This window comes from Engystomops pustulosus, chromosome 6 (genome assembly GCF_040894005.1).
Source record: "Engystomops pustulosus chromosome 6, aEngPut4.maternal, whole genome shotgun sequence".
NCBI classification, from domain to species: domain Eukaryota; kingdom Metazoa; phylum Chordata; class Amphibia; order Anura; family Leptodactylidae; genus Engystomops; species Engystomops pustulosus.
The window spans coordinates 166,655,254-166,678,926 of record NC_092416.1 but is presented as its reverse complement, the minus strand read 5'-3'; the positions used below and the strand labels follow the sequence as shown (position 1 = coordinate 166,678,926).

The following is a 23,673-nucleotide window of genomic DNA, read 5'->3' as shown; positions in this document are numbered from 1 at the left end:
TTTTAAACAGTTTTTCAAGAGTAGGGGTTTTCACTTTTGCCTAACGCGTGAAAGTCCCTGTTTGAAAACCGTTGAGTTTCTGTAGTGAAGTGGACATCACATTTGCCACAATTGTCGACGGTGCCCAGTTCGAGACAAGGTGGGAGTGTCGTTTGGAAACAATCAGAAACGCGTTTTGCGACTTTTGAATGACTCAACATTCCTCGCGTTGGTTTACAAATTTGGTTTTGTTTGCGTCTAAAGACCAGTTGAGGTGTTTTCATCGGGTTTCTGTAGTGTAGTGGTTATCACGTTCGCCTCACACGCGAAAGGTCCCCGGTTCGAAACCGGGCAGAAACATGAGATGTTCTACTTTTGAAGACACAAGAGAGAGAAATCTTTTTTCATTGTGTCTTTTCCTCCAAAGTAGCTGCCAGTTATTACTGCGCTCAGTGTTCTCCATCTAGTCTGCTGTACTCAAAGGTCTAGAAGTGAGCAGTCAATGTGTTTCTGTAGTGTAGTGGTTATCACGTTCGCCTAACACGCGAAAGGTCCCCGGTTCGAAACCGGGCAGAAACAAGAGACTGTCTCTTTTCTTAAGGAATCGGAAAGAAAAATCTTGTTTCGTCGTGTCTTTCCCGCCACGGTAGATGCCACTCATACCTGCCACTAAGAGTTTGCTTCATATGCAAAAGAACCACTGATTTAAACAGAACAGAAAATGACGCAGGGGTTGCTTTTGCTATGGGGCAGTAACAAAATATTCCCGAGTGACATTCACTTTTAGATGACGAGAGAAGAAAGCCCTTGCATTTCTCTTTACATTAGTTTTGTTTGCCTGTAAGGACGGCTTCAGTTTTTTAAACAGTTTTTCAAGAGTAGGGGTTTTCACTTTTGCCTAACGCGTGAAAGTCCCTGTTTGAAAACCGTTGAGTTTCTGTAGTGAAGTGGACATCACATTTGCCACAATTGTCGACGGTGCCCAGTTCGAGACAAGGTGGGAGTGTCGTTTGGAACCAATCAGAAACGCGTTTTGCGACTTTTGAATGACTCAACATTCCTCGCGTTGGTTTATAAATTTGGTTTTGTTTGCGTCTAAAGACCAGTTGAGGTGTTTTCATCGGGTTTCTGTAGTGTAGTGGTTATCACGTTCGCCTCACACGCGAAAGGTCCCCGGTTCGAAACCGGGCAGAAACATGAAATGTTCTACTTTTGAAGACACAAGAGAGAGAAATCTTTTTTCATTGTGTCTTTTCCTCCAAAGTAGCTGCCAGTTATTACTGCGCTCAGTGTTCTCCATCTAGTCTGCTGTACTCAAAGGTCTAGAAGTGAGCAGTCAACGTGTTTCTGTAGTGTAGTGGTTATCACGTTCGCTTAACACTCGAAAGGTCCCCGGTTTGAAACCGGGCAGAAACAAGAGACTGTCTCTTTTTTTAAGGAATCGGAAAAAAAATTTTGTTTCGTCGTGTCTTTCCCGCCACGGTAGATGCCACTCATACCTGCCACTAAGAGTTTGCTTCATATGCAAAAGAACCACTGATTTAAACAGAACAGAAAATGACGCAGGGGTTGCTTTTGCTATGGGGCAGTAACAAAATATTCCCGAGTGACATTCACTTTTAGATGACGAGAGAAGAAAGCCCTTGCATCTCTCTTTACATTAGTTTTGTTTGCCTGTAAGGACGGCTTCAGTTTTTTAAACAGTTTTTCAAGAGTAGGGGTTTTCACTTTTGCCTAACGCGTGAAAGTCCCTGTTTGAAAACCGTTGAGTTTCTGTAGTGAAGTGGACATCACATTTGCCACAATTGTCGACGGTGCCCAGTTCGAGACAAGGTGGGAGTGTCGTTTGGAACCAATCAGAAACGCGTTTTGCGACTTTTGAATGACTCAACATTCCTCGCGTTGGTTTATAAATTTGGTTTTGTTTGCGTCTAAAGACCAGTTGAGGTATTTTCATCGGGTTTCTGTAGTGTAGTGGTTATCACGTTCGCCTCACACGCGAAAGGTCCCCGGTTCGAAACCGGGCAGAAACATGAGATGTTCTACTTTTGAAGACACAAGAGAGAGAAATCTTTTTTCATTGTGTCTTTTCCTCCAAAGTAGCTGCCAGTTATTACTGCGCTCAGTGTTCTCCATCTAGTCTGCTGTACTCAAAGGTCTAGAAGTGAGCAGTCAACGTGTTTCTGTAGTGTAGTGGTTATCACGTTCGCCTAACACGCGAAAGGTCCCCGGTTCGAAACCGGGCAGAAACAAGAGACTGTCTCTTTTTTTAAGGAATCGGAAAGAAAAATCTTGTTTCGTCGTGTCTTTCCCGCCACGGTAGATGCCACTCATACCTGCCACTAAGAGTTTGCTTCATATGCAAAAGAACCACTGATTTAAACAGAACAGAAAATGACGCAGGGGTTGCTTTTGCTATGGGGCAGTAACAAAATATTCCCGAGTGACATTCACTTTTAGATGACGAGAGAAGAAAGCCCTTGCATTTCTCTTTACATTAGTTTTGTTTGCCTGTAAGGACGGCTTCAGTTTTTTAAACAGTTTTTCAAGAGTAGGGGTTTTCACTTTTGCCTAACGCGTGAAAGTCCCTGTTTGAAAACCGTTGAGTTTCTGTAGTGAAGTGGACATCACATTTGCCACAATTGTCGACGGTGCCCAGTTCGAGACAAGGTGGGAGTGTTGTTTGGAACCAATCAGAAATGCGTTTTGCGACTTTTGAATGACTCAACATTCCTCGCGTTGGTTTATAAATTTGGTTTTGTTTGCGTCTAAAGACCAGTTGAGGTGTTTTCATCGGGTTTCTGTAGTGTAGTGGTTATCACGTTCGCCTCACACGCGAAAGGTCCCTGGTTCGAAACCGGGCAGAAATATGAGATGTTCTCCTTTTGAAGACACAAGAGAGAGAAATCTTTTTTCATTGTGTCTTTTCCTCCAAAGTAGCTGCCAGTTATTACTGCGCTCAGTGTTCTCCATCTAGTCTGCTGTACTCAAAGGTCTAGAAGTGAGCAGTCAACGTGTTTCTGTAGTGTAGTGGTTATCACGTTCGCTTAACACTCGAAAGGTCCCCGGTTTGAAACCGGGCAGAAACAAGAGACTGTCTCTTTTTTTAAGGAATCGGAAAAAAAATCTTGTTTCGTCGTGTCTTTCCCGCCACGGTAGATGCCACTCATACCTGCCACTAAGAGTTTGCTTCATATGCAAAAGAACCACTGATTTAAACAGAACAGAAAATGACGCAGGGGTTGCTTTTGCTATGGGGCAGTAACAAAATATTCCCGAGTGACATTCACTTTTAGATGATGAGAGAAGAAAGCCCTTGCATCTCTCTTTACATTAGTTTTGTTTGCCTGTAAGGACGGCTTCAGTTTTTTAAACAGTTTTTCAAGAGTAGGGGTTTTCACTTTTGCCTAACGCGTGAAAGTCCCTGTTTGAAAACCGTTGAGTTTCTGTAGTGAAGTGGACATCACATTTGCCACAATTGTCGACAGTGCCCAGTTCGAGACAAGGTGGGAGTGTCGTTTGGAACCAATCAGAAACGCGTTTTGCGACTTTTGAATGACTCAACATTCCTCGCGTTGGTTTATAAATTTGGTTTTGTTTGCGTCTAAAGACCAGTTGAGGTATTTTCATCGGGTTTCTGTAGTGTAGTGGTTATCACGTTCGCCTCACACGCGAAAGGTCCCCGGTTCGAAACCGGGCAGAAACATGAGATGTTCTACTTTTGAAGACACAAGAGAGAGAAATCTTTTTTCATTGTGTCTTTTCCTCCAAAGTAGCTGCCAGTTATTACTGCGCTCAGTGTTCTCCATCTAGTCTGCTGTACTCAAAGGTCTAGAAGTGAGCAGTCAACGTGTTTCTGTAGTGTAGTGGTTATCACGTTCGCCTAACACGCGAAAGGTCCCCGGTTCGAAACCGGGCAGAAACAAGAGACTGTCTCTTTTTTTAAGGAATCGGAAAGAAAAATCTTGTTTCGTCGTGTCTTTCCCGCCACGGTAGATGCCACTCATACCTGCCACTAAGAGTTTGCTTCATATGCAAAAGAACCACTGATTTAAACAGAACAGAAAATGACGCAGGGGTTGCTTTTGCTATGGGGCAGTAACAAAATATTCCCGAGTGACATTCACTTTTAGATGACGAGAGAAGAAAGCCCTTGCATCTCTCTTTACATTAGTTTTGTTTGCCTGTAAGGACGGCTTCAGTTTTTTAAACAGTTTTTCAAGAGTAGGGGTTTTCACTTTTGCCTAACGCGTGAAAATCCCTGTTTGAAAACCGTTGAGTTTCTGTAGTGAAGTGGACATCACATTTGCCACAATTGTCGACGGTGCCCAGTTCGAGACAAGGTGGGAGTGTCGTTTGGAACCAATCAGAAACGCGTTTTGCGACTTTTGAATGACTCAACATTCCTCGCGTTGGTTTATAAATTTGGTTTTGTTTGCGTCTAAAGACCAGTTGAGGTGTTTTCATTGGGTTTCTGTAGTGTAGTGGTTATCACGTTCGCCTCACACGCGAAAGGTCCCCGGTTCGAAACCGGGCAGAAACATGAGATGTTCTACTTTTGAAGACACAAGAGAGAGAAATCTTTTTTCATTGTGTCTTTTCCTCCAAAGTAGCTGCCAGTTATTACTGCGCTCAGTGTTCTCCATCTAGTCTGCTGTACTCAAAGGTCTAGAAGTGAGCAGTCAACGTGTTTCTGTAGTGTAGTGGTTATCACGTTCGCCTAACACGCGAAAGGTCCCCGGTTCGAAACCGGGCAGAAACAAGAGACTGTCTCTTTTTTTAAGGAATCGGAAAGAAAAATCTTGTTTCGTCGTGTCTTTCCCGTCACGGTAGATGCCACTCATACCTGCCACTAAGAGTTTGCTTCATATGCAAAAGAACCACTGATTTAAACAGAACAGAAAATGACACAGGGGTTGCTTTTGCTATGGGGCAGTAACAAAATATTCCCGAGTGACATTCACTTTTAGATGACGAGAGAAGAAAGCCCTTGCATTTCTCTTTACATTAGTTTTGTTTGCCTGTAAGGACGGCTTCAGTTTTTTAAACAGTTTTTCAAGAGTAGGGGTTTTCACTTTTGCCTAACGCGTGAAAGTCCCTGTTTGAAAACCGTTGAGTTTCTGTAGTGAAGTGGACATCACATTTGCCACAATTGTCGACGGTGCCCAGTTCGAGACAAGGTGGGAGTGTCGTTTGGAACCAATCAGAAACGCGTTTTGCGACTTTTGAATGACTCAACATTCCTGCCGTTGGTTTATAAATTTGGTTGTGTTTGCGTCTAAAGACCAGTTGAGGTGTTTTCATTGGGTTTCTGTAGTGTAGTGGTTATCACGTTCGCCTCACACGCGAAAGGTCCCTGGTTCGAAACCGGGCAGAAACATGAGATGTTCTACTTTTGAAGACACAAGAGAGAGAAATCTTTTTTCATTGTGTCTTTTCCTCCAAAGTAGCTGCCAGTTATTACTGCGCTCAGTGTTCTCCATCTAGTCTGCTGTACTCAAAAGTCTAGAAGTGAGCAGTCAACGTGTTTCTGTAGTGTAGTGGTTATCACGTTCGCTTAACACTCGAAAGGTCCCCGGTTCGAAACCGGGCAGAAACAAGAGACTGTCTCTTTTTTTAAGGAATCGGAAAAAAAATCTTGTTTCGTTGTGTCTTTCCCGCCACGGTAGATGCCACTCATACCTGCCACTAAGAGTTTGCTTCATATGCAAAAGAACCACTGATTTAAACAGAACAGAAAATGACGCAGGGGTTGCTTTTGCTATGGGGCAGTAACAAAATATTCCCGAGTGACATTCACTTTTAGATGACGAGAGAAGAAAGCCCTTGCATTTCTCTTTACATTAGTTTTGTTTGCCTGTAAGGACGGCTTCAGTTTTTTAAACAGTTTTTCAAGAGTAGGGGTTTTCACTTTTGCCTAACGCGTGAAAGTCCCTGTTTGAAAACCGTTGAGTTTCTGTAGTGAAGTGGACATCACATTTGCCACGATTGTCGACGGTGCCCAGTTCGAGACAAGGTGGGAGTGTCGTTTGGAAACAATCAGAAACGCGTTTTGCGACTTTTGAATGACTCAACATTCCTCGCGTTGGTTTATAAATTTGGTTTTGTTTGCGTCTAAAGACCAGTTGAGGTATTTTCATCGGGTTTCTCTAGTGTAGTGGTTATCACGTTCGCCTCACACGCGAAAGGTCCCCGGTTCGAAACCGGGCAGAAACATGAGATGTTCTACTTTTGAAGACACAAGAGAGAGAAATCTTTTTTCATTGTGTCTTTTCCTCCAAAGTAGCTGCCAGTTATTACTGTGCTCAGTGTTCTCCATCTAGTCTGCTGTACTCAAAGGTCTAGAAGTGAGCAGTCAACGTGTTTCTGTAGTGTAGTGGTTATCACGTTCGCCTAACACGCGAAAGGTCCCCGGTTCGAAACCGGGCAGAAACAAGAGACTGTCTCTTTTTTTAAGGAATCGGAAAGAAAAATCTTGTTTCGTCGTGTCTTTCCCGCCACGGTAGATGCCACTCATACCTGCCACTAAGAGTTTGCTTCATATGCAAAAGAACCACTGATTTAAACAGAACAGAAAATGACGCAGGGGTTGCTTTTGCTATGGGGCAGTAACAAAATATTCCCGAGTGACATTCACTTTTAGATGACGAGAGAAGAAAGCCCTTGCATCTCTCTTTACATTAGTTTTGTTTGCCTGTAAGGACGGCTTCAGTTTTTTAAACAGTTTTTCAAGAGTAGGGGTTTTCACTTTTGCCTAACGCGTGAAAGTCCCTGTTTGAAAACCGTTGAGTTTCTGTAGTGAAGTGGACATCACATTTGCCACAATTGTCGACGGTGCCCAGTTCGAGACAAGGTGGAAGTGTCGTTTGGAACCAATCAGAAACGCGTTTTGCGACTTTTGAATGACTCAACATTCCTCGCGTTGGTTTATAAATTTGGTTTTGTTTGCGTCTAAAGACCAGTTGAGGTGCTTTCATCGGGTTTCTGTAGTGTAGTGGTTATCACGTTCGCCTCACACGCGAAAGGTCCCCGGTTCGAAACTGGGCAGAAACATGAGATGTTCTACTTTTGAAGACACAAGAGAGAGAAATCTTTTTTCATTGTGTCTTTTCCTCCAAAGTAGCTGCCAGTTATTACTGCGCTCAGTGTTCTCCATCTAGTCTGCTGTACTCAAAGGTCTAGAAGTGAGCAGTCAACGCGTTTCTGTAGTGTAGTGGTTATCACGTTCGCTTAACACTCGAAAGGTCCCCGGTTCGAAACCGGGCAGAAACAAAAGACTGTCTCTTTTTTTAAGGAATCGGAAAAAAAATCTTGTTTCGTCGTGTCTTTCCCGCCACGGTAGATGCCACTCATACCTGCCACTAAGAGTTTGCTTCATATGCAAAAGAACCACTGATTTAAACAGAACAGAAAATGACGCAGGGGTTGCTTTTGCTATGGGGCAGTAACAAAATATTCCCGAGTGACATTCACTTTTAGATGACGAGAGAAGAAAGCCCTTGCATCTCTCTTTACATTAGTTTTGTTTGCCTGTAAGGACGGCTTCAGTTTTTTAAACAGTTTTTCAAGAGTAGGGGTTTTCACTTTTGCCTAACGCGTGAAAGTCCCTGTTTGAAAACCGTTGAGTTTCTGTAGTGAAGTGGACATCACATTTGCCACAATTGTCGACGGTGCCCAGTTCGAGACAAGGTGGAAGTGTCGTTTGGAACCAATCAGAAACGCGTTTTGCGACTTTTGAATGACTCAACATTCCTCGCGTTGGTTTATAAATTTGGTTTTGTTTGCGTCTAAAGACCAGTTGAGGTGCTTTCATCGGGTTTCTGTAGTGTAGTGGTTATCACGTTTGCCTCACACGCGAAAGGTCCCCGGTTCGAAACTGGGCAGAAACATGAGATGTTCTACTTTTGAAGACACAAGAGAGAGAAATCTTTTTTCATTGTGTCTTTTCCTCCAAAGTAGCTGCCAGTTATTACTGCGCTCAGTGTTCTCCATCTAGTCTGCTGTACTCAAAGGTCTAGAAGTGAGCAGTCAACGCGTTTCTGTAGTGTAGTGGTTATCACGTTCGCTTAACACTCGAAAGGTCCCCGGTTCGAAACCGGGCAGAAACAAAAGACTGTCTCTTTTTTTAAGGAATCGGAAAAAAAATCTTGTTTCGTCGTGTCTTTCCCGCCACGGTAGATGCCACTCATACCTGCCACTAAGAGTTTGCTTCATATGCAAAAGAACCACTGATTTAAACAGAACAGAAAATGACGCAGGGGTTGCTTTTGCTATGGGGCAGTAACAAAATATTCCCGAGTGACATTCACTTTTAGATGACGAGAGAAGAAAGCCCTTGCATCTCTCTTTACATTAGTTTTGTTTGCCTGTAAGGACGGCTTCAGTTTTTTAAACAGTTTTTCAAGAGTAGGGGTTTTCACTTTTGCCTAACGCGTGAAAGTCCCTGTTTGAAAACCGTTGAGTTTCTGTAGTGAAGTGGACATCACATTTGCCACAATTGTCGACGGTGCCCAGTTCGAGACAAGGTGGGAGTGTCGTTTGGAACCAATCAGAAACGCGTTTTGCGACTTTTGAATGACTCAACATTCCTCGCGTTGGTTTATAAATTTGGTTTTGTTTGCGTCTAAAGACCAGTTGAGGTATTTTCATCGGGTTTCTGTAGTGTAGTGGTTATCACGTTCGCCTCACACGCGAAAGGTCCCCGGTTCGAAACCGGGCAGAAACATGAGATGTTCTACTTTTGAAGACACAAGAGAGAGAAATCTTTTTTCATTGTGTCTTTTCCTCCAAAGTAGCTGCCAGTTATTACTGCGCTCAGTGTTCTCCATCTAGTCTGCTGTACTCAAAGGTCTAGAAGTGAGCAGTCAACGTGTTTCTGTAGTGTAGTGGTTATCACGTTCGCCTAACACGCGAAAGGTCCCCGGTTCGAAACCGGGCAGAAACAAGAGACTGTCTCTTTTTTTAAGGAATCGGAAAGAAAAATCTTGTTTCGTCGTGTCTTTTCGGCCACGGTAGATGCCACTCATACCTGCCACTAAGAGTTTGCTTCATATGCAGAAGAACCACTGATTTAAACAGAACAGAAAATGACGCAGGGGTTTCTTTTGCTATGGGGCAGTAACAAAATATTCCCGAGTGACATTCACTTTTAGATGACGAGAGAAGAAAGCCCTTGCATTTCTCTTTACATTAGTTTTGTTTGCCTGTAAGGACGGCTTCAGTTTTTTAAACAGTTTTTCAAGAGTAGGGGTTTTCACTTTTGCCTAACGCGTGAAAGTCCCTGTTTGAAAACCGTTGAGTTTCTGTAGTGAAGTGGACATCACATTTGCCACAATTGTCGACGGTGCCCAGTTCGAGACAAGGTGGGAGTGTCGTTTGGAACCAATCAGAAACGCGTTTTGCGACTTTTGAATGACTCAACATTCCTCGCGTTGGTTTATAAATTTGGTTTTGTTTGCGTCTAAAGACCAGTTGAGGTGTTTTCATCGGGTTTCTGTAGTGTAGTGGTTATCACGTTCGCCTCACACGCGAAAGGTCCCCGGTTCGAAACCGGGCAGAAACATGAGATGTTCTACTTTTGAAGACACAAGAGAGAGAAATCTTTTTTCATTGTGTCTTTTCCTCCAAAGTAGCTGCCAGTTATTACTGCGCTCAGTGTTCTCCATCTAGTCTGCTGTACTCAAAGGTCTAGAAGTGAGCAGTCAACGTGTTTCTGTAGTGTAGTGGTTATCACGTTCGCCTAACACGCGAAAGGTCCCCGGTTCGAAACCGGGCAGAAACAAGAGACTGTCTCTTTTTTTAAGGAATCGGAAAAAAAATCTTGTTTCGTCGTGTCTTTCCCGCCACGGTAGATGCCACTCATACCTGCCACTAAGAGTTTGCTTCATATGCAAAAGAACCACTGATTTAAACAGAACAGAAAATGACGCAGGGGTTGCTTTTGCTATGGGGCAGTAACAAAATATTCCCGAGTGACATTCACTTTTAGATGACGAGAGAAGAAAGCCCTTGCATTTCTCTTTACATTAGTTTTGTTTGCCTGTAAGGACGGCTTCAGTTTTTTAAACAGTTTTTCAAGAGTAGGGGTTTTCACTTTTGCCTAACGCGTGAAAGTCCCTGTTTGAAAACCGTTGAGTTTCTGTAGTGAAGTGGACATCACATTTGCCACAATTGTCGACGGTGCCCAGTTCGAGACAAGGTGGGAGTGTCGTTTGGAACCAATCAGAAACGCGTTTTGCGACTTTTGAATGACTCAACATTCCTCGCGTTGGTTTATAAATTTGGTTTTGTTTGCGTCTAAAGACCAGTTGAGGTATTTTCATCGGGTTTCTGTAGTGTAGTGGTTATCACGTTCGCCTCACACGCGAAAGGTCCCCGGTTCGAAACCGGGCAGAAACATGAGATGTTCTACTTTTGAAGACACAAGAGAGAGAAATCTTTTTTCATTGTGTCTTTTCCTCCAAAGTAGCTGCCAGTTATTACTGCGCTCAGTGTTCTCCATCTAGTCTGCTGTACTCAAAGGTCTAGAAGTGAGCAGTCAACGTGTTTCTGTAGTGTAGTGGTTATCACGTTCGCCTAACACGCGAAAGGTCCCCGGTTCGAAACCGGGCAGAAACAAGAGACTGTCTCTTTTTTTAAGGAATCGGAAAGAAAAATCTTGTTTCGTCGTGTCTTTCCCGCCACGGTAGATGCCACTCATACCTGCCACTAAGAGTTTGCTTCATATGCAAAAGAACCACTGATTTAAACAGAACAGAAAATGAAGCAGGGGTTGCTTTTGCTATGGGGCAGTAACAAAATATTCCCGAGTGACATTCACTTTTAGATGACGAGAGAAGAAAGCCCTTGCATCTCTCTTTACATTAGTTTTGTTTGCCTGTAAGGACGGCTTCAGTTTTTTAAACAGTTTTTCAAGAGTAGGGGTTTTCACTTTTGTCTAACGCGTGAAAGTCCCTGTTTGAAAACCGTTGAGTTTCTGTAGTGAAGTGGACATCACATTTGCCACAATTGTCGACGGTGCCCAGTTCGAGACAAGGTGGGAGTGTCGTTTGGAACCAATCAGAAACGCGTTTTGCGACTTTTGAATGACTCAACATTCCTTGCGTTGGTTTATAAATTTGGTTTTGTTTGCGTCTAAAGACCAGTTGAGGTGTTTTCATCGGGTTTCTGTAGTGTAGTGGTTATCACGTTCGCCTCACACGCGAAAGGTCCCCGGTTCGAAACCGGGCAGAAACATGAGATGTTCTACTTTTGAAGACACAAGAGAGAGAAATCTTTTTTCATTGTGTCTTTTCCTCCAAAGTAGCTGCCAGTTATTACTGCGCTCAGTGTTCTCCATCTAGTCTGCTGTACTCAAAGGTCTAGAAGTGAGCAGTCAACGTGTTTCTGTAGTGTAGTGGTTATCACGTTCGCCTAACACGCGAAAGGTCCCCGGTTCGAAACCGGGCAGAAACAAGAGACTGTCTCTTTTTTTAAGGAATCGGAAAGAAAAATCTTGTTTCGTCGTGTCTTTCCCACCACGGTAGATGCCACACATACCTGCCACTAAGAGTTTGCTTCATATGCAAAAGAACCACTGATTTAAACAGAACAGAAAATGACGCAGGGGTTGCTTTTGCTATGGGGCAGTAACAAAATATTCCCGAGTGACATTCACTTTTAGATGACGAGAGAAGAAAGCCCTTGCATCTCTCTTTACATTAGTTTTGTTTGCCTGTAAGGACGGCTTCAGTTTTTTAAACAGTTTTTCAAGAGTAGGGGTTTTCACTTTTGCCTAACGCGTGAAAGTCCCTGTTTGAAAACCGTTGAGTTTCTGTAGTGAAGTGGACATCACATTTGCCACAATTGTCGACGGTGCCCAGTTCGAGACAAGGTGGGAGTGTCGTTTGGAACCAATCAGAAACGCGTTTTGCGACTTTTGAATGACTCAACATTCCTCGCGTTGGTTTATAAATTTGGTTTTGTTTGCGTCTAAAGACCAGTTGAGGTGTTTTCATCGGGTTTCTGTAGTGTAGTGGTTATCACGTTCGCCTCACACGCGAAAGGTCCCCTGTTCGAAACCGGGCAGAAACATGAGATGTTCTACTTTTGAAGACACAAGAGAGAGAAATCTTTTTTCATTGTGTCTTTTCCTCCAAAGTAGCTGCCAGTTATTACTGCGCTCGGTGTTCTCCATCTAGTCTGCTGTACTCAAAAGTCTAGAAGTGAGCAGTCAACGTGTTTCTGTAGTGTAGTGGTTATCACGTTCGCCTAACACGCGAAAGGTCCCCGGTTCGAAACCGGGCAGAAACAAGAGACTGTCTCTTTTTTTAAGGAATCGGAAAAAAAATCTTGTTTCGTCGTGTCTTTCCCGCCACGGTAGATGCCACTCATACCTGCCACTAAGAGTTTGCTTCATATGCAAAAGAACCACTGATTTAAACAGAACAGAAAATGACGCAGGGGTTGCTTTTGCTATGGGGCAGTAACAAAATATTCCCGAGTGACATTCACTTTTAGATGACGAGAGAAGAAAGCCCTTGCATTTCTCTTTACATTAGTTTTGTTTGCCTGTAAGGACGGCTTCAGTTTTTTAAACAGTTTTTCAAGAGTAGGGGTTTTCACTTTTGCCTAACGCGTGAAAGTCCCTGTTTGAAAACCGTTGAGTTTCTGTAGTGAAGTGGACATCACATTTGCCACAATTGTCGACGGTGCCCAGTTCGAGACAAGGTGGGAGTATCGTTTGGAACCAATCAGAAACGCGTTTTGCGACTTTTGAATGACTCAACATTCCTTGCGTTGGTTTATAAATTTGGTTTTGTTTGCGTCTAAAGACCAGTTGAGGTGTTTTCATCGGGTTTCTGTAGGGTAGTGGTTATCACGTTCGCCTCACACGCGAAAGGTCCCCGGTTCGAAACCGGGCAGAAACATGAGATGTTCTACTTTTGAAGACACAAGAGAGAGAAATCTTTTTTCATTGTGTCTTTTCCTCCAAAGTAGCTGCCAGTTATTACTGCGCTCAGTGTTCTCCATCTAGTCTGCTGTACTCAAAGGTCTAGAAGTGAGCAGTCAACGTGTTTCTGTAGTGTAGTGGTTATCACGTTCGCCTAACACGCGAAAGGTCCCCGGTTCGAAACCGGGCAGAAACAAGAGACTGTCTCTTTTTTTAAGGAATCGGAAAAAAAATCTTGTTTCGTCGCGTCTTTTCCGCCACGGTAGATGCCACTCATACCTGCCACTAAGAGTTTGCTTCATATGCAGAAGAACCACTGATTTAAACAGAACAGAAAATGACGCAGGGGTTTCTTTTGCTATGGGGCAGTAACAAAATATTCCCGAGTGACATTCACTTTTAGATGACGAGAGAAGAAAGCCCTTGCATTTCTCTTTACATTAGTTTTGTTTGCCTGTAAGGACGGCTTCAGTTTTTTAAACAGTTTTTCAAGAGTAGGGGTTTTCACTTTTGCCTAACGCGTGAAAGTCCCTGTTTGAAAACCGTTGAGTTTCTGTAGTGAAGTGGACATCACATTTGCCACAATTGTCGACGGTGCCCAGTTCGAGACAAGGTGGGAGTGTCGTTTGGAACCAATCAGAAACGCGTTTTGCGACTTTTGAATGACTCAACATTCCTCGCGTTGGTTTATAAATTTGGTTTTGTTTGCGTCTAAAGACCAGTTGAGGTGTTTTCATCGGGTTTCTGTAGTGTAGTGGTTATCACGTTCGCCTCACACGCGAAAGGTCCCCGGTTCGAAACCGGGCAGAAACATGAGATGTTCTACTTTTGAAGACACAAGAGAGAGAAATCTTTTTTCATTGTGTCTTTTCCTCCAAAGTAGCTGCCAGTTATTACTGCGCTCAGTGTTCTCCATCTAGTCTGCTGTACTCAAAGGTCTAGAAGTGAGCAGTCAACGTGTTTCTGTAGTGTAGTGGTTATCACGTTCGCCTAACACGCGAAAGGTCCCCGGTTCGAAACCGGGCAGAAACAAGAGACTGTCTCTTTTTTTAAGGAATCGGAAAAAAAATCTTGTTTCGTCGTGTCTTTCCCGCCACGGTAGATGCCACTCATACCTGCCACTAAGAGTTTGCTTCATATGCAAAAGAACCACTGATTTAAACAGAACAGAAAATGACGCAGGGGTTGCTTTTGCTATGGGGCAGTAACAAAATATTCCCGAGTGACATTCACTTTTAGATGACGAGAGAAGAAAGCCCTTGCATTTCTCTTTACATTAGTTTTGTTTGCCTGTAAGGACGGCTTCAGTTTTTTAAACAGTTTTTTAACAGTAGGGGTTTTCACTTTTGCCTAACGCGTGAAAGTCCCTGTTTGAAAACCGTTGAGTTTCTGTAGTGAAGTGGACATCACATTTGCCACAATTGTCGACGGTGCCCAGTTCGAGACAAGGTGGGAGTGTCGTTTGGAACCAATCAGAAACGCGTTTTGCGACTTTTGAATGACTCAACATTCCTCGCGTTGGTTTATAAATTTGGTTTTGTTTGCGTCTAAAGACCAGTTGAGGTGTTTTCATCGGGTTTCTGTAGTGTAGTGGTTATCACGTTCGCCTCACACGCGAAAGGTCCCCGGTTCGAAACCGGGCAGAAACATGAGATGTTCTACTTTTGAAGACACAAGAGAGAGAAATCTTTTTTCATTGTGTCTTTTCCTCCAAAGTAGCTGCCAGTTATTACTGCGCTCAGTGTTCTCCATCTAGTCTGCTGTACTCAAAGGTCTAGAAGTGAGCAGTCAACGTGTTTCTGTAGTGTAGTGGTTATCACGTTCGCCTAACACGCGAAAGGTCCCCGGTTCGAAACCGGGCAGAAACAAGAGACTGTCTCTTTTTTTAAGGAATCGGAAAGAAAAATCTTGTTTCGTCGTGTCTTTCCCACCACGGTAGATGCCACACATACCTGCCACTAAGAGTTTGCTTCATATGCAAAAGAACCACTGATTTAAACAGAACAGAAAATGATGCAGGGGTTGCTTTTGCTATGGGGCAGTAACAAAATATTCCCGAGTGACATTCACTTTTAGATGACGAGAGAAGAAAGCCCTTGCATCTCTCTTTACATTAGTTTTGTTTGCCTGTAAGGACGGCTTCAGTTTTTTAAACAGTTTTTCAAGAGTAGGGGTTTTCACTTTTGCCTAACGCGTGAAAGTCCCTGTTTGAAAACCGTTGAGTTTCTGTAGGGAAGTGGACATCACATTTGCCACAATTGTCGACGGTGCCCAGTTCGAGACAAGGTGGGAGTGTCGTTTGGAACCAATCAGAAACGCGTTTTGCGACTTTTGAATGACTCAACATTCCTTGCGTTGGTTTATAAATTTGGTTTTGTTTGCGTCTAAAGACCAGTTGAGGTGTTTTCATCGGGTTTCTGTAGTGTAGTGGTTATCACATTCGCCTCACACGCGAAAGGTCCCTGGTTCGAAACCGGGCAGAAACATGAGATGTTCTACTTTTGAAGACACAAGAGAGAGAAATCTTTTTTCATTGTGTCTTTTCCTCCAAAGTAGCTGCCAGTTATTACTGCGCTCAGTGTTCTCCATCTAGTCTGCTGTACTCAAAGGTCTAGAAGTGAGCAGTCAACGTGTTTCTGTAGTGTAGTGGTTATCACGTTCGCCTAACACGCGAAAGGTCCCCGGTTCGAAACCGGGCAGAAACAAGAGACTGTCTCTTTTTTTAAGGAATCGGAAAAAAAATCTTGTTTCGTCGTGTCTTTCCCGCCACGGTAGATGCCACTCATACCTGCCACTAAGAGTTTGCTTCATATGCAAAAGAACCACTGATTTAAACAGAACAGAAAATGACGCAGGGGTTGCTTTTGCTATGGGGCAGTAACAAAATATTCCCGAGTGACATTCACTTTTAGATGACGAGAGAAGAAAGCCCTTGCATTTCTCTTTACATTAGTTTTGTTTGCCTGTAAGGACGGCTTCAGTTTTTTAAACAGTTTTTTAACAGTAGGGGTTTTCACTTTTGCCTAACGCGTGAAAGTCCCTGTTTGAAAACCGTTGAGTTTCTGTAGTGAAGTGGACATCACATTTGCCACAATTGTCGACGGTGCCCAGTTCGAGACAAGGTGGGAGTGTCGTTTGGAACCAATCAGAAACGCGTTTTGCGACTTTTGAATGACTCAACATTCCTCGCGTTGGTTTATAAATTTGGTTTTGTTTGCGTCTAAAGACCAGTTGAGGTGTTTTCATCGGGTTTCTGTAGTGTAGTGGTTATCACGTTCGCCTCACACGCGAAAGGTCCCCGGTTCGAAACCGGGCAGAAACATGAGATGTTCTACTTTTGAAGACACAAGAGAGAGAAATCTTTTTTCATTGTGTCTTTTCCTCCAAAGTAGCTGCCAGTTATTACTGCGCTCAGTGTTCTCCATCTAGTCTGCTGTACTCAAAGGTCTAGAAGTGAGCAGTCAACGTGTTTCTGTAGTGTAGTGGTTATCACGTTCGCCTAACACGCGAAAGGTCCCCGGTTCGAAACCGGGCAGAAACAAGAGACTGTCTCTTTTTTTAAGGAATCGGAAAGAAAAATCTTGTTTCGTCGTGTCTTTCCCACCACGGTAGATGCCACACATACCTGCCACTAAGAGTTTGCTTCATATGCAAAAGAACCACTGATTTAAACAGAACAGAAAATGATGCAGGGGTTGCTTTTGCTATGGGGCAGTAACAAAATATTCCCGAGTGACATTCACTTTTAGATGACGAGAGAAGAAAGCCCTTGCATCTCTCTTTACATTAGTTTTGTTTGCCTGTAAGGACGGCTTCAGTTTTTTAAACAGTTTTTCAAGAGTAGGGGTTTTCACTTTTGCCTAACGCGTGAAAGTCCCTGTTTGAAAACCGTTGAGTTTCTGTAGGGAAGTGGACATCACATTTGCCACAATTGTCGACGGTGCCCAGTTCGAGACAAGGTGGGAGTGTCGTTTGGAACCAATCAGAAACGCGTTTTGCGACTTTTGAATGACTCAACATTCCTTGCGTTGGTTTATAAATTTGGTTTTGTTTGCGTCTAAAGACCAGTTGAGGTGTTTTCATCGGGTTTCTGTAGTGTAGTGGTTATCACATTCGCCTCACACGCGAAAGGTCCCTGGTTCGAAACCGGGCAGAAACATGAGATGTTCTACTTTTGAAGACACAAGAGAGAGAAATCTTTTTTCATTGTGTCTTTTCCTCCAAAGTAGCTGCCAGTTATTACTGCGCTCGGTGTTCTCCATCTAGTCTGCTGTACTCAAAAGTCTAGAAGTGAGCAGTCAACGTGTTTCTGTAGTGTAGTGGTTATCACGTTCGCCTAACACGCAAAAGGTCCCTGGTTCGAAACCGGGCAGAAACTAGAGACTGTCTCTTTTTTTAAGGAATCGGAAAAAAAATCTTGTTTCGTCGTGTCTTTCCCGCCACGGTAGATGCCACTCATACCTGCCACTAAGAGTTTGCTTCATATGCAAAAGAACCACTGATTTAAACAGAACAGAAAATGACGCAGGGGTTGCTTTTGCTATGGGGCAGTAACAAAATATTCCCGAGTGACATTCACTTTTAGATGACGAGAGAAGAAAGCCCTTGCATTTCTCTTTACATTAGTTTTGTTTGCCTGTAAGGACGGCTTCAGTTTTTTAAACAGTTTTTCAAGAGTAGGGGTTTTCACTTTTGCCTAACGCGTGAAAGTCCCTGTTTGAAAACCGTTGAGTTTTTGTAGTGAAGTGGACATCACATTTGCCACAATTGTCGACGGTGCCCAGTTCGAGACAAGGTGGGAGTGTCGTTTGGAACCAATCAGAAACGCGTTTTGCGACTTTTGAATGACTCAACATTCCTCGCGTTGGTTTATAAATTTGGTTTTGTTTGCGTCTAAAGACCAGTTGAGGTGTTTTCATCGGGTTTCTGTAGTGTAGTGGTTATCACGTTCGCCTCACACGCGAAAGGTCCCTGGTTCGAAACCGGGCAGAAACATGAGATGTTCTACTTTTGAAGACACGAGAGAGAGAAATCTTTTTTCATTGTGTCTTTTCCTCCAAAGTAGCTGCCAGTTATTACTGTGCTCAGTGTTCTCCATCTAGTCTGCTGTACTCAAAGGTCTAGAAGTGAGCAGTCAACGTGTTTCTGTAGTGTAGTGGTTATCACGTTCGCCTAACACGCGAAAGGTCCCCGGTTCGAAACCGGGCAGAAACAAGAGACTGTCTCTTTTTTTTAAGGAATCGGAAAGAAAAATCTTGTTTCGTCGTGTCTTTCCCGCCACGGTAGATGCCACTCATACCTGCCACTAAGAGTTTGCTTCATATGCAAAAGAACCACTGATTTAAACAGAACAGAAAATGACGCAGGGGTTGCTTTTGCTATGGGGCAGTAACAAAATATTCCCGAGTGACATTCACTTTTAGATGACGAGAGAAGAAAGCCCTTGCATTTCTCTTTACATTAGTTTTGTTTGCCTGTAAGGACGGCTTCAGTTTTTTAAACAGTTTTTCAAGAGTAGGGGTTTTCACTTTTGCCTAACGCGTGAAAGTCCCTGTTTGAAACCCGTTGAGTTTCTGTAGTGAAGTGGACATCACATTTGCCACAATTGTCGACGGTGCCCAGTTCGAGACAAGGTGGGAGTGTCGTTTGGAACCAATCAGAAACGCGTTTTGCGACTTTTGAATGACTCAACATTCCTCGCGTTGGTTAATAAATTTGGTTTTGTTTGCGTCTAAAGACCAGTTGTGGTGTTTTCATCGGGTTTCTGTAGTGTAGTGGTTATCACGTTCGCCTCACACGCGAAAGGTCCCCGGTTCGAAACCGGGCAGAAACATGAGATGTTCTACTTTTGAAGACACAAGAGAGAGAAATCTTTTTTCATTGTGTCTTTTCCTCCAAAGTAGCTGCCAGTTATTACTGCGCTCTGTGTTCTCCATCTAGTCTGCTGTACTCAAAAGTCTAGAAGTGAGCAGTCAACGTGTTTCTGTAGTGTAGTGGTTATCACGTTCGCCTAACACGCGAAAGGTCCCCGGTTCGAAACCGGGCAGAAACAAGAGACTGTCTCTTTTTTTAAGGAATCGGAAAGAAAAATCTTGTTTCGTCGTGTCTTTCCCGCCACGGTAGATGCCACTCATACCTGCCACTAAGAGTTTGCTTCATATGCAAAAGAACCACTGATTTAAACAGAACAGAAAATGACGCAGGGGTTGCTTTTGCTATGGGACAGTAACAAAATATTCCCGAGTGACATTCACTTTTAGATGACGAGAGAAGAAAGCCCTTGCATTTCTCTTTACATTAGTTTTGTTTGCCTGTAAGGACGGCTTCAGTTTTTTAAACAGTTTTTCAAGAGTATGGGTTTTCACTTTTGCCTAACGCGTGAAAGTCCCTGTTTGAAAACCGTTGAGTTTCTGTAGTGAAGTGGACATCACATTTGCCACAATTGTCGACGGTGCCCAGTTCGAGACAAGGTGGGAGTGTCGTTTGGAACCAATCAGAAACGCGTTTTGCGACTTTTGAATGACTCAACATTCCTTGCGTTGGTTTATAAATTTGGTTTTGTTTGCGTCTAAAGACCAGTTGAGGTGTTTTCATCGGGTTTCTGTAGTGTAGTGGTTATCACGTTCGCCTCACACGCGAAAGGTCCCTGGTTCGAAACCGGGCAGAAACATGAGATGTTCTACTTTTGAAGACACAAGAGAGGGGAATCTTTTTTCATTGTGTCTTTTCCTCCAAAGTAGCTGCCAGTTATTACTGCGCTCAGTGCTCTCCATCTAGTCTGCTGTACTCAAAGGTCTAGAAGTGAGCAGTCAACGTGTTTCTGTAGTGTAGTGGTTATCACGTTCGCCTAACACGCGAAAGGTCCCCGGTTCAAAACCGGGCAGAAACAAGAGACTGTCTCTTTTTTTAAGGAATCGGAAAGAAAAATCTTGTTTTGTCGTGTCTTTCCCACCACGGTAGATGCCACACATACCTGCCACTAAGAGTTTGCTTCATATGCAAAAGAACCACTGATTTAAACAGAACAGAAAATGACGCAGGGGTTGCTTTTGCTATGGGGCAGTAACAAAATATTCCCGAGTGACATTCACTTTTAGATGACGAGAGAAGAAAGCCCTTGCATCTCTCTTTACATTAGTTTTGTTTGCCTGTAAGGACGGCTTCAGTTTTTTAAACAGTTTTTCAAGAGTAGGGGTTTTCACTTTTGCCTAACGCGTGAAAGTCCCTGTTTGAAAACCGTTGAGTTTCTGTAGGGAAGTGGACATCACATTTGCCACAATTGTCGACGGTGCCCAGTTCGAGACAAGGTGGGAGTGTCGTTTGCAACCAATCAGAAACGCGTTTTGCGACTTTTGAATGACTCAACATTCCTCGCGTTGGTTTATAAATTTGGTTTTGTTTGCGTCTAAAGACCAGTTGAGGTGTTTTCATCGGGTTTCTGTAGTGTAGTGGTTATCACGTTCGCCTCACACGCGAAAGGTCCCCGGTTCGAAACCGGGCAGAAACATGAGATGTTCTACTTTTGAAGACACAAGAGAGAGAAATCTTTTTTCATTGTGTCTTTTCCTCCAAAGTAGCTGCCAGTTATTACTGCGCTCAGTGTTCTCCATCTAGTCTGCTGTACTCAAAGGTCTAGAAGTGAGCAGTCAACGTGTTTCTGTAGTGTAGTGGTTATCACGTTCGCCTAACATGCGAAAGGTCCCCGGTTCGAAACCGGGCAGAAACAAGAGACTGTCTCTTTTTTTAAGGAATCGGAAAAAAAATCTTGTTTCGTCGTGTCTTTCCCGCCACGGTAGATGCCACTCATACCTGCCACTAAGAGTTTGCTTCATATGCAAAAGAACCACTGATTTAAACAGAACAGAAAATGACGCAGGGGTTGCTTTTGCTATGGGGCAGTAACAAAATATTCCCGAGTGACATTCACTTTTAGATGACGAGAGAAGAAAGCCCTTGCATTTCTCTTTACATTAGTTTTGTTTGCCTGTAAGGACGGCTTCAGTTTTTTAAACAGTTTTTCAAGAGTAGGGGTTTTCACTTTTGCCTAACGCGTGAAAGTCCCTGTTTGAAAACCGTTGAGTTTCTGTAGTGAAGTGGACATCACATTTGCCACAATTGTCGACGGTGCCCAGTTCGAGACAAGGTGGGAGTGTCGTTTGGAACCAATCAGAAACGCGTTTTGCGACTTTTGAATGACTCAACATTCCTCGCGTTGGTTTATAAATTTGGTTTTGTTTGCGTCTAAAGACCAGTTGAGGTGTTTTCATCGGGTTTCTGTAGTGTAGTGGTTATCACGTTCGCCTCACACGCGAAAGGTCCCTGGTTCGAAACCGGGCAGAAACATGAGATGTTCTACTTTTGAAGACACAAGAGAGGGGAATCTTTTTTCATTGTGTCTTTTCCTCCAAAGTAGCTGCCAGTTATTACTGCGCTCAGTGTTCTCCATCTAGTTTGCTGTACTCAAAAGTCTAGAAGTGAGCAGTCAAAGTGTTTCTGTAGTGTAGTGGTTATCACGTTCGCCTAACACGCGAAAGGTCCCCGGTTCGAAACCGGGCAGAAACAAGAGACTGTCTCTTTTTTTAAGGAATCGGAAAAAAAATCTTGTTTCGTTGTGTCTTTCCCGCCACGGTAGATGCCACTCATACCTGCCACTAAGAGTTTGCTTCATATGCAAAAGAACCACTGATTTAAACAGAACAGAAAATGACGCAGGGGTTGCTTTTGCTATGGGGCAGTAACAAAATATTCCCGAGTGACATTCACTTTTAGATGACGAGAGAAGAAAGCCCTTGCATTTCTCTTTACATTAGTTTTGTTTGCCTGTAAGGACGGCTTCAGTTTTTTAAACAGTTTTTCAACAGTAGGGGTTTTCACTTTTGCCTAACGCGTGAAAGTCCCTGTTTGAAAACCGTTGAGTTTCTGTAGTGAAGTGGACATCACATTTGCCACAATTGTCGACGGTGCCCAGTTTGAGACAAGGTGGGAGTGTCGTTTGGAACCAATCAGAAACGCGTTTTGCGACTTTTGAATGACTCAACATTCCTCGCGTTGGTTTATAAATTTGGTTTTGTTTGCGTCTAAAGACCAGTTGAGGTGTTTTCATCGGGTTTCTGTAGTGTAGTGGTTATCACGTTCGCCTCACACGCGAAAGGTCCCTGGTTCGAAACCGGGCAGAAACATGAGATGTTCTACTTTTGAAGACACAAGAGAGAGAAATCTTTTTTCATTGTGTCTTTTCCTCCAAAGTAGCTGCCAGTTATTACTGCGCTCAGTGTTCTCCATCTAGTCTGCTGTACTCAAAGGTCTAGAAGCGAGCAGTCAACGTGTTTCTGTAGTGTAGTGGTTATCACGTTCGCCTAACACGCGAAAGGTCCCCGGTTCGAAACCGGGCAGAAACAAGAGACTGTCTCTTTTTTTAAGGAATCGGAAAGAAAAATCTTGTTTCGTCGTGTCTTTCCCACCACGGTAGATGCCACACATACCTGCCACTAAGAGTTTGCTTCATATGCAAAAGAACCACTGATTTAAACAGAACAGAAAATGACGCAAGGGTTGCTTTTGCTATGGGGCAGTAACAAAATATTCCCGAGTGACATTCACTTTTAGATGACGAGAGAAGAAAGCCCTTGCATCTCTCTTTACATTAGTTTTGTTTGCCTGTAAGGACGGCTTCAGTTTTTTAAACAGTTTTTCAAGAGTAGGGGTTTTCACTTTTGCCTAACGCGTGAAAGTCCCTGTTTGAAAACCGTTGAGTTTCTGTAGTGAAGTGGACATCACATTTGCCACAATTGTCGACGGTGCCCAGTTCGAGACAAGGTGGGAGTGTCGTTTGGAACCAATCAGAAACGCGTTTTGCGACTTTTGAATGACTCAACATTCCTCGCGTTGGTTTATAAATTTGGTTTTGTTTGCGTCTAAAGACCAGTTGAGGTGTTTTCATCGGGTTTCTGTAGTGTAGTGGTTATCACGTTCGCCTCACACGCGAAAGGTCCCTGGTTCGAAACCGAGCAGAAACATGAGATGTTCTACTTTTGAAGACACAAGAGAGAGAAATCTTTTTTCATTGTGTCTTTTCCTCCAAAGTAGCTGCCAGTTATTACTGCGCTCGGTGTTCTCCATCTAGTCTGCTGTACTCAAAAGTCTAGAAGTGAGCAGTCAACGTGTTTCTGTAGTGTAGTGGTTATCACGTTCGCCTAACACGCAAAAGGTCCCTGGTTCGAAACCGGGCAGAAACTAGAGACTGTCTCTTTTTTTAAGGAATCGGAAAAAAAATCTTGTTTCGTCGTGTCTTTCCCGCCACGGTAGATGCCACTCATACCTGCCACTAAGAGTTTGCTTCATATGCAAAAGAACCACTGATTTAAACAGAACAGAAAATGACGCAGGGGTTGCTTTTGCTATGGGGCAGTAACAAAATATTCCCGAGTGACATTCACTTTTAGATGACGAGAGAAGAAAGCCCTTGCATTTCTCTTTACATTAGTTTTGTTTGCCTGTAAGGACGGCTTCAGTTTTTGAAACAGTTTTTCAAGAGTAGGGGTTTTCACTTTTGCCTAACGCGTGAAAGTCCCTGTTTGAAAACCGTTGCGTTTTTGTAGTGAAGTGGACATCACATTTGCCACAATTGTCGACGGTGCCCAGTTCGAGACAAGGTGGGAGTGTCGTTTGGAACCAATCAGAAACGCGTTTTGCGACTTTTGAATGACTCAACATTCCTCGCGTTGGTTTATAAATTTGGTTTTGTTTGCGTCTAAAGACCAGTT

At 43.4% G+C, this 23,673-nt stretch overlaps 40 non-coding genes across 40 annotated transcripts; all 40 read left to right on the top strand.

Annotated features, from left to right (window-relative positions):
- The first annotated feature begins 266 nt into the window (after window positions 1–266).
- TRNAV-CAC (transfer RNA valine (anticodon CAC)) lies at window positions 267–339 on the top strand. The gene has a single exon. It is a non-coding gene; the product is annotated as a tRNA-Val (tRNA).
- Window positions 340–485: 146 nt separating this feature from the next.
- TRNAV-AAC (transfer RNA valine (anticodon AAC)) lies at window positions 486–558 on the top strand. The gene has a single exon. It is a non-coding gene; the product is annotated as a tRNA-Val (tRNA).
- Window positions 559–1,103: 545 nt separating this feature from the next.
- Window positions 1,104–1,176, top strand: TRNAV-CAC (transfer RNA valine (anticodon CAC)). Its single transcript has one exon. It is a non-coding gene; the product is annotated as a tRNA-Val (tRNA).
- Window positions 1,177–1,939: 763 nt separating this feature from the next.
- TRNAV-CAC (transfer RNA valine (anticodon CAC)) lies at window positions 1,940–2,012 on the top strand. Its single transcript has one exon. It is a non-coding gene; the product is annotated as a tRNA-Val (tRNA).
- Window positions 2,013–2,158: 146 nt separating this feature from the next.
- On the top strand, window positions 2,159–2,231 carry TRNAV-AAC (transfer RNA valine (anticodon AAC)). Its single transcript has one exon. It is a non-coding gene; the product is annotated as a tRNA-Val (tRNA).
- Window positions 2,232–3,612: 1,381 nt separating this feature from the next.
- On the top strand, window positions 3,613–3,685 carry TRNAV-CAC (transfer RNA valine (anticodon CAC)). Its single transcript has one exon. It is a non-coding gene; the product is annotated as a tRNA-Val (tRNA).
- A 146-nt stretch (window positions 3,686–3,831) lies between these two features.
- TRNAV-AAC (transfer RNA valine (anticodon AAC)) lies at window positions 3,832–3,904 on the top strand. Its single transcript has one exon. It is a non-coding gene; the product is annotated as a tRNA-Val (tRNA).
- A 545-nt stretch (window positions 3,905–4,449) lies between these two features.
- Window positions 4,450–4,522, top strand: TRNAV-CAC (transfer RNA valine (anticodon CAC)). The gene has a single exon. It is a non-coding gene; the product is annotated as a tRNA-Val (tRNA).
- A 146-nt stretch (window positions 4,523–4,668) lies between these two features.
- TRNAV-AAC (transfer RNA valine (anticodon AAC)) lies at window positions 4,669–4,741 on the top strand. Its single transcript has one exon. It is a non-coding gene; the product is annotated as a tRNA-Val (tRNA).
- Window positions 4,742–5,286: 545 nt separating this feature from the next.
- On the top strand, window positions 5,287–5,359 carry TRNAV-CAC (transfer RNA valine (anticodon CAC)). Its single transcript has one exon. It is a non-coding gene; the product is annotated as a tRNA-Val (tRNA).
- A 982-nt stretch (window positions 5,360–6,341) lies between these two features.
- TRNAV-AAC (transfer RNA valine (anticodon AAC)) lies at window positions 6,342–6,414 on the top strand. The gene has a single exon. It is a non-coding gene; the product is annotated as a tRNA-Val (tRNA).
- A 2,217-nt stretch (window positions 6,415–8,631) lies between these two features.
- On the top strand, window positions 8,632–8,704 carry TRNAV-CAC (transfer RNA valine (anticodon CAC)). Its single transcript has one exon. It is a non-coding gene; the product is annotated as a tRNA-Val (tRNA).
- Window positions 8,705–8,850: 146 nt separating this feature from the next.
- On the top strand, window positions 8,851–8,923 carry TRNAV-AAC (transfer RNA valine (anticodon AAC)). The gene has a single exon. It is a non-coding gene; the product is annotated as a tRNA-Val (tRNA).
- Window positions 8,924–9,468: 545 nt separating this feature from the next.
- TRNAV-CAC (transfer RNA valine (anticodon CAC)) lies at window positions 9,469–9,541 on the top strand. The gene has a single exon. It is a non-coding gene; the product is annotated as a tRNA-Val (tRNA).
- Window positions 9,542–9,687: 146 nt separating this feature from the next.
- Window positions 9,688–9,760, top strand: TRNAV-AAC (transfer RNA valine (anticodon AAC)). Its single transcript has one exon. It is a non-coding gene; the product is annotated as a tRNA-Val (tRNA).
- A 544-nt stretch (window positions 9,761–10,304) lies between these two features.
- TRNAV-CAC (transfer RNA valine (anticodon CAC)) lies at window positions 10,305–10,377 on the top strand. The gene has a single exon. It is a non-coding gene; the product is annotated as a tRNA-Val (tRNA).
- Window positions 10,378–10,523: 146 nt separating this feature from the next.
- Window positions 10,524–10,596, top strand: TRNAV-AAC (transfer RNA valine (anticodon AAC)). The gene has a single exon. It is a non-coding gene; the product is annotated as a tRNA-Val (tRNA).
- A 545-nt stretch (window positions 10,597–11,141) lies between these two features.
- TRNAV-CAC (transfer RNA valine (anticodon CAC)) lies at window positions 11,142–11,214 on the top strand. Its single transcript has one exon. It is a non-coding gene; the product is annotated as a tRNA-Val (tRNA).
- A 146-nt stretch (window positions 11,215–11,360) lies between these two features.
- Window positions 11,361–11,433, top strand: TRNAV-AAC (transfer RNA valine (anticodon AAC)). The gene has a single exon. It is a non-coding gene; the product is annotated as a tRNA-Val (tRNA).
- A 764-nt stretch (window positions 11,434–12,197) lies between these two features.
- Window positions 12,198–12,270, top strand: TRNAV-AAC (transfer RNA valine (anticodon AAC)). The gene has a single exon. It is a non-coding gene; the product is annotated as a tRNA-Val (tRNA).
- Window positions 12,271–13,033: 763 nt separating this feature from the next.
- TRNAV-AAC (transfer RNA valine (anticodon AAC)) lies at window positions 13,034–13,106 on the top strand. Its single transcript has one exon. It is a non-coding gene; the product is annotated as a tRNA-Val (tRNA).
- Window positions 13,107–13,650: 544 nt separating this feature from the next.
- TRNAV-CAC (transfer RNA valine (anticodon CAC)) lies at window positions 13,651–13,723 on the top strand. The gene has a single exon. It is a non-coding gene; the product is annotated as a tRNA-Val (tRNA).
- A 146-nt stretch (window positions 13,724–13,869) lies between these two features.
- TRNAV-AAC (transfer RNA valine (anticodon AAC)) lies at window positions 13,870–13,942 on the top strand. The gene has a single exon. It is a non-coding gene; the product is annotated as a tRNA-Val (tRNA).
- Window positions 13,943–14,486: 544 nt separating this feature from the next.
- Window positions 14,487–14,559, top strand: TRNAV-CAC (transfer RNA valine (anticodon CAC)). Its single transcript has one exon. It is a non-coding gene; the product is annotated as a tRNA-Val (tRNA).
- A 146-nt stretch (window positions 14,560–14,705) lies between these two features.
- TRNAV-AAC (transfer RNA valine (anticodon AAC)) lies at window positions 14,706–14,778 on the top strand. Its single transcript has one exon. It is a non-coding gene; the product is annotated as a tRNA-Val (tRNA).
- A 764-nt stretch (window positions 14,779–15,542) lies between these two features.
- TRNAV-AAC (transfer RNA valine (anticodon AAC)) lies at window positions 15,543–15,615 on the top strand. Its single transcript has one exon. It is a non-coding gene; the product is annotated as a tRNA-Val (tRNA).
- Window positions 15,616–16,159: 544 nt separating this feature from the next.
- Window positions 16,160–16,232, top strand: TRNAV-CAC (transfer RNA valine (anticodon CAC)). The gene has a single exon. It is a non-coding gene; the product is annotated as a tRNA-Val (tRNA).
- Window positions 16,233–16,378: 146 nt separating this feature from the next.
- On the top strand, window positions 16,379–16,451 carry TRNAV-AAC (transfer RNA valine (anticodon AAC)). Its single transcript has one exon. It is a non-coding gene; the product is annotated as a tRNA-Val (tRNA).
- Window positions 16,452–17,832: 1,381 nt separating this feature from the next.
- Window positions 17,833–17,905, top strand: TRNAV-CAC (transfer RNA valine (anticodon CAC)). The gene has a single exon. It is a non-coding gene; the product is annotated as a tRNA-Val (tRNA).
- Window positions 17,906–18,051: 146 nt separating this feature from the next.
- TRNAV-AAC (transfer RNA valine (anticodon AAC)) lies at window positions 18,052–18,124 on the top strand. The gene has a single exon. It is a non-coding gene; the product is annotated as a tRNA-Val (tRNA).
- Window positions 18,125–18,670: 546 nt separating this feature from the next.
- On the top strand, window positions 18,671–18,743 carry TRNAV-CAC (transfer RNA valine (anticodon CAC)). The gene has a single exon. It is a non-coding gene; the product is annotated as a tRNA-Val (tRNA).
- Window positions 18,744–18,889: 146 nt separating this feature from the next.
- TRNAV-AAC (transfer RNA valine (anticodon AAC)) lies at window positions 18,890–18,962 on the top strand. Its single transcript has one exon. It is a non-coding gene; the product is annotated as a tRNA-Val (tRNA).
- Window positions 18,963–19,507: 545 nt separating this feature from the next.
- On the top strand, window positions 19,508–19,580 carry TRNAV-CAC (transfer RNA valine (anticodon CAC)). The gene has a single exon. It is a non-coding gene; the product is annotated as a tRNA-Val (tRNA).
- Window positions 19,581–19,726: 146 nt separating this feature from the next.
- TRNAV-AAC (transfer RNA valine (anticodon AAC)) lies at window positions 19,727–19,799 on the top strand. Its single transcript has one exon. It is a non-coding gene; the product is annotated as a tRNA-Val (tRNA).
- Window positions 19,800–20,344: 545 nt separating this feature from the next.
- Window positions 20,345–20,417, top strand: TRNAV-CAC (transfer RNA valine (anticodon CAC)). Its single transcript has one exon. It is a non-coding gene; the product is annotated as a tRNA-Val (tRNA).
- A 146-nt stretch (window positions 20,418–20,563) lies between these two features.
- On the top strand, window positions 20,564–20,636 carry TRNAV-AAC (transfer RNA valine (anticodon AAC)). Its single transcript has one exon. It is a non-coding gene; the product is annotated as a tRNA-Val (tRNA).
- Window positions 20,637–21,180: 544 nt separating this feature from the next.
- TRNAV-CAC (transfer RNA valine (anticodon CAC)) lies at window positions 21,181–21,253 on the top strand. The gene has a single exon. It is a non-coding gene; the product is annotated as a tRNA-Val (tRNA).
- Window positions 21,254–21,399: 146 nt separating this feature from the next.
- Window positions 21,400–21,472, top strand: TRNAV-AAC (transfer RNA valine (anticodon AAC)). Its single transcript has one exon. It is a non-coding gene; the product is annotated as a tRNA-Val (tRNA).
- A 544-nt stretch (window positions 21,473–22,016) lies between these two features.
- On the top strand, window positions 22,017–22,089 carry TRNAV-CAC (transfer RNA valine (anticodon CAC)). Its single transcript has one exon. It is a non-coding gene; the product is annotated as a tRNA-Val (tRNA).
- Window positions 22,090–22,235: 146 nt separating this feature from the next.
- Window positions 22,236–22,308, top strand: TRNAV-AAC (transfer RNA valine (anticodon AAC)). The gene has a single exon. It is a non-coding gene; the product is annotated as a tRNA-Val (tRNA).
- The last annotated feature ends 1,365 nt before the right edge of the window (window positions 22,309–23,673 follow it).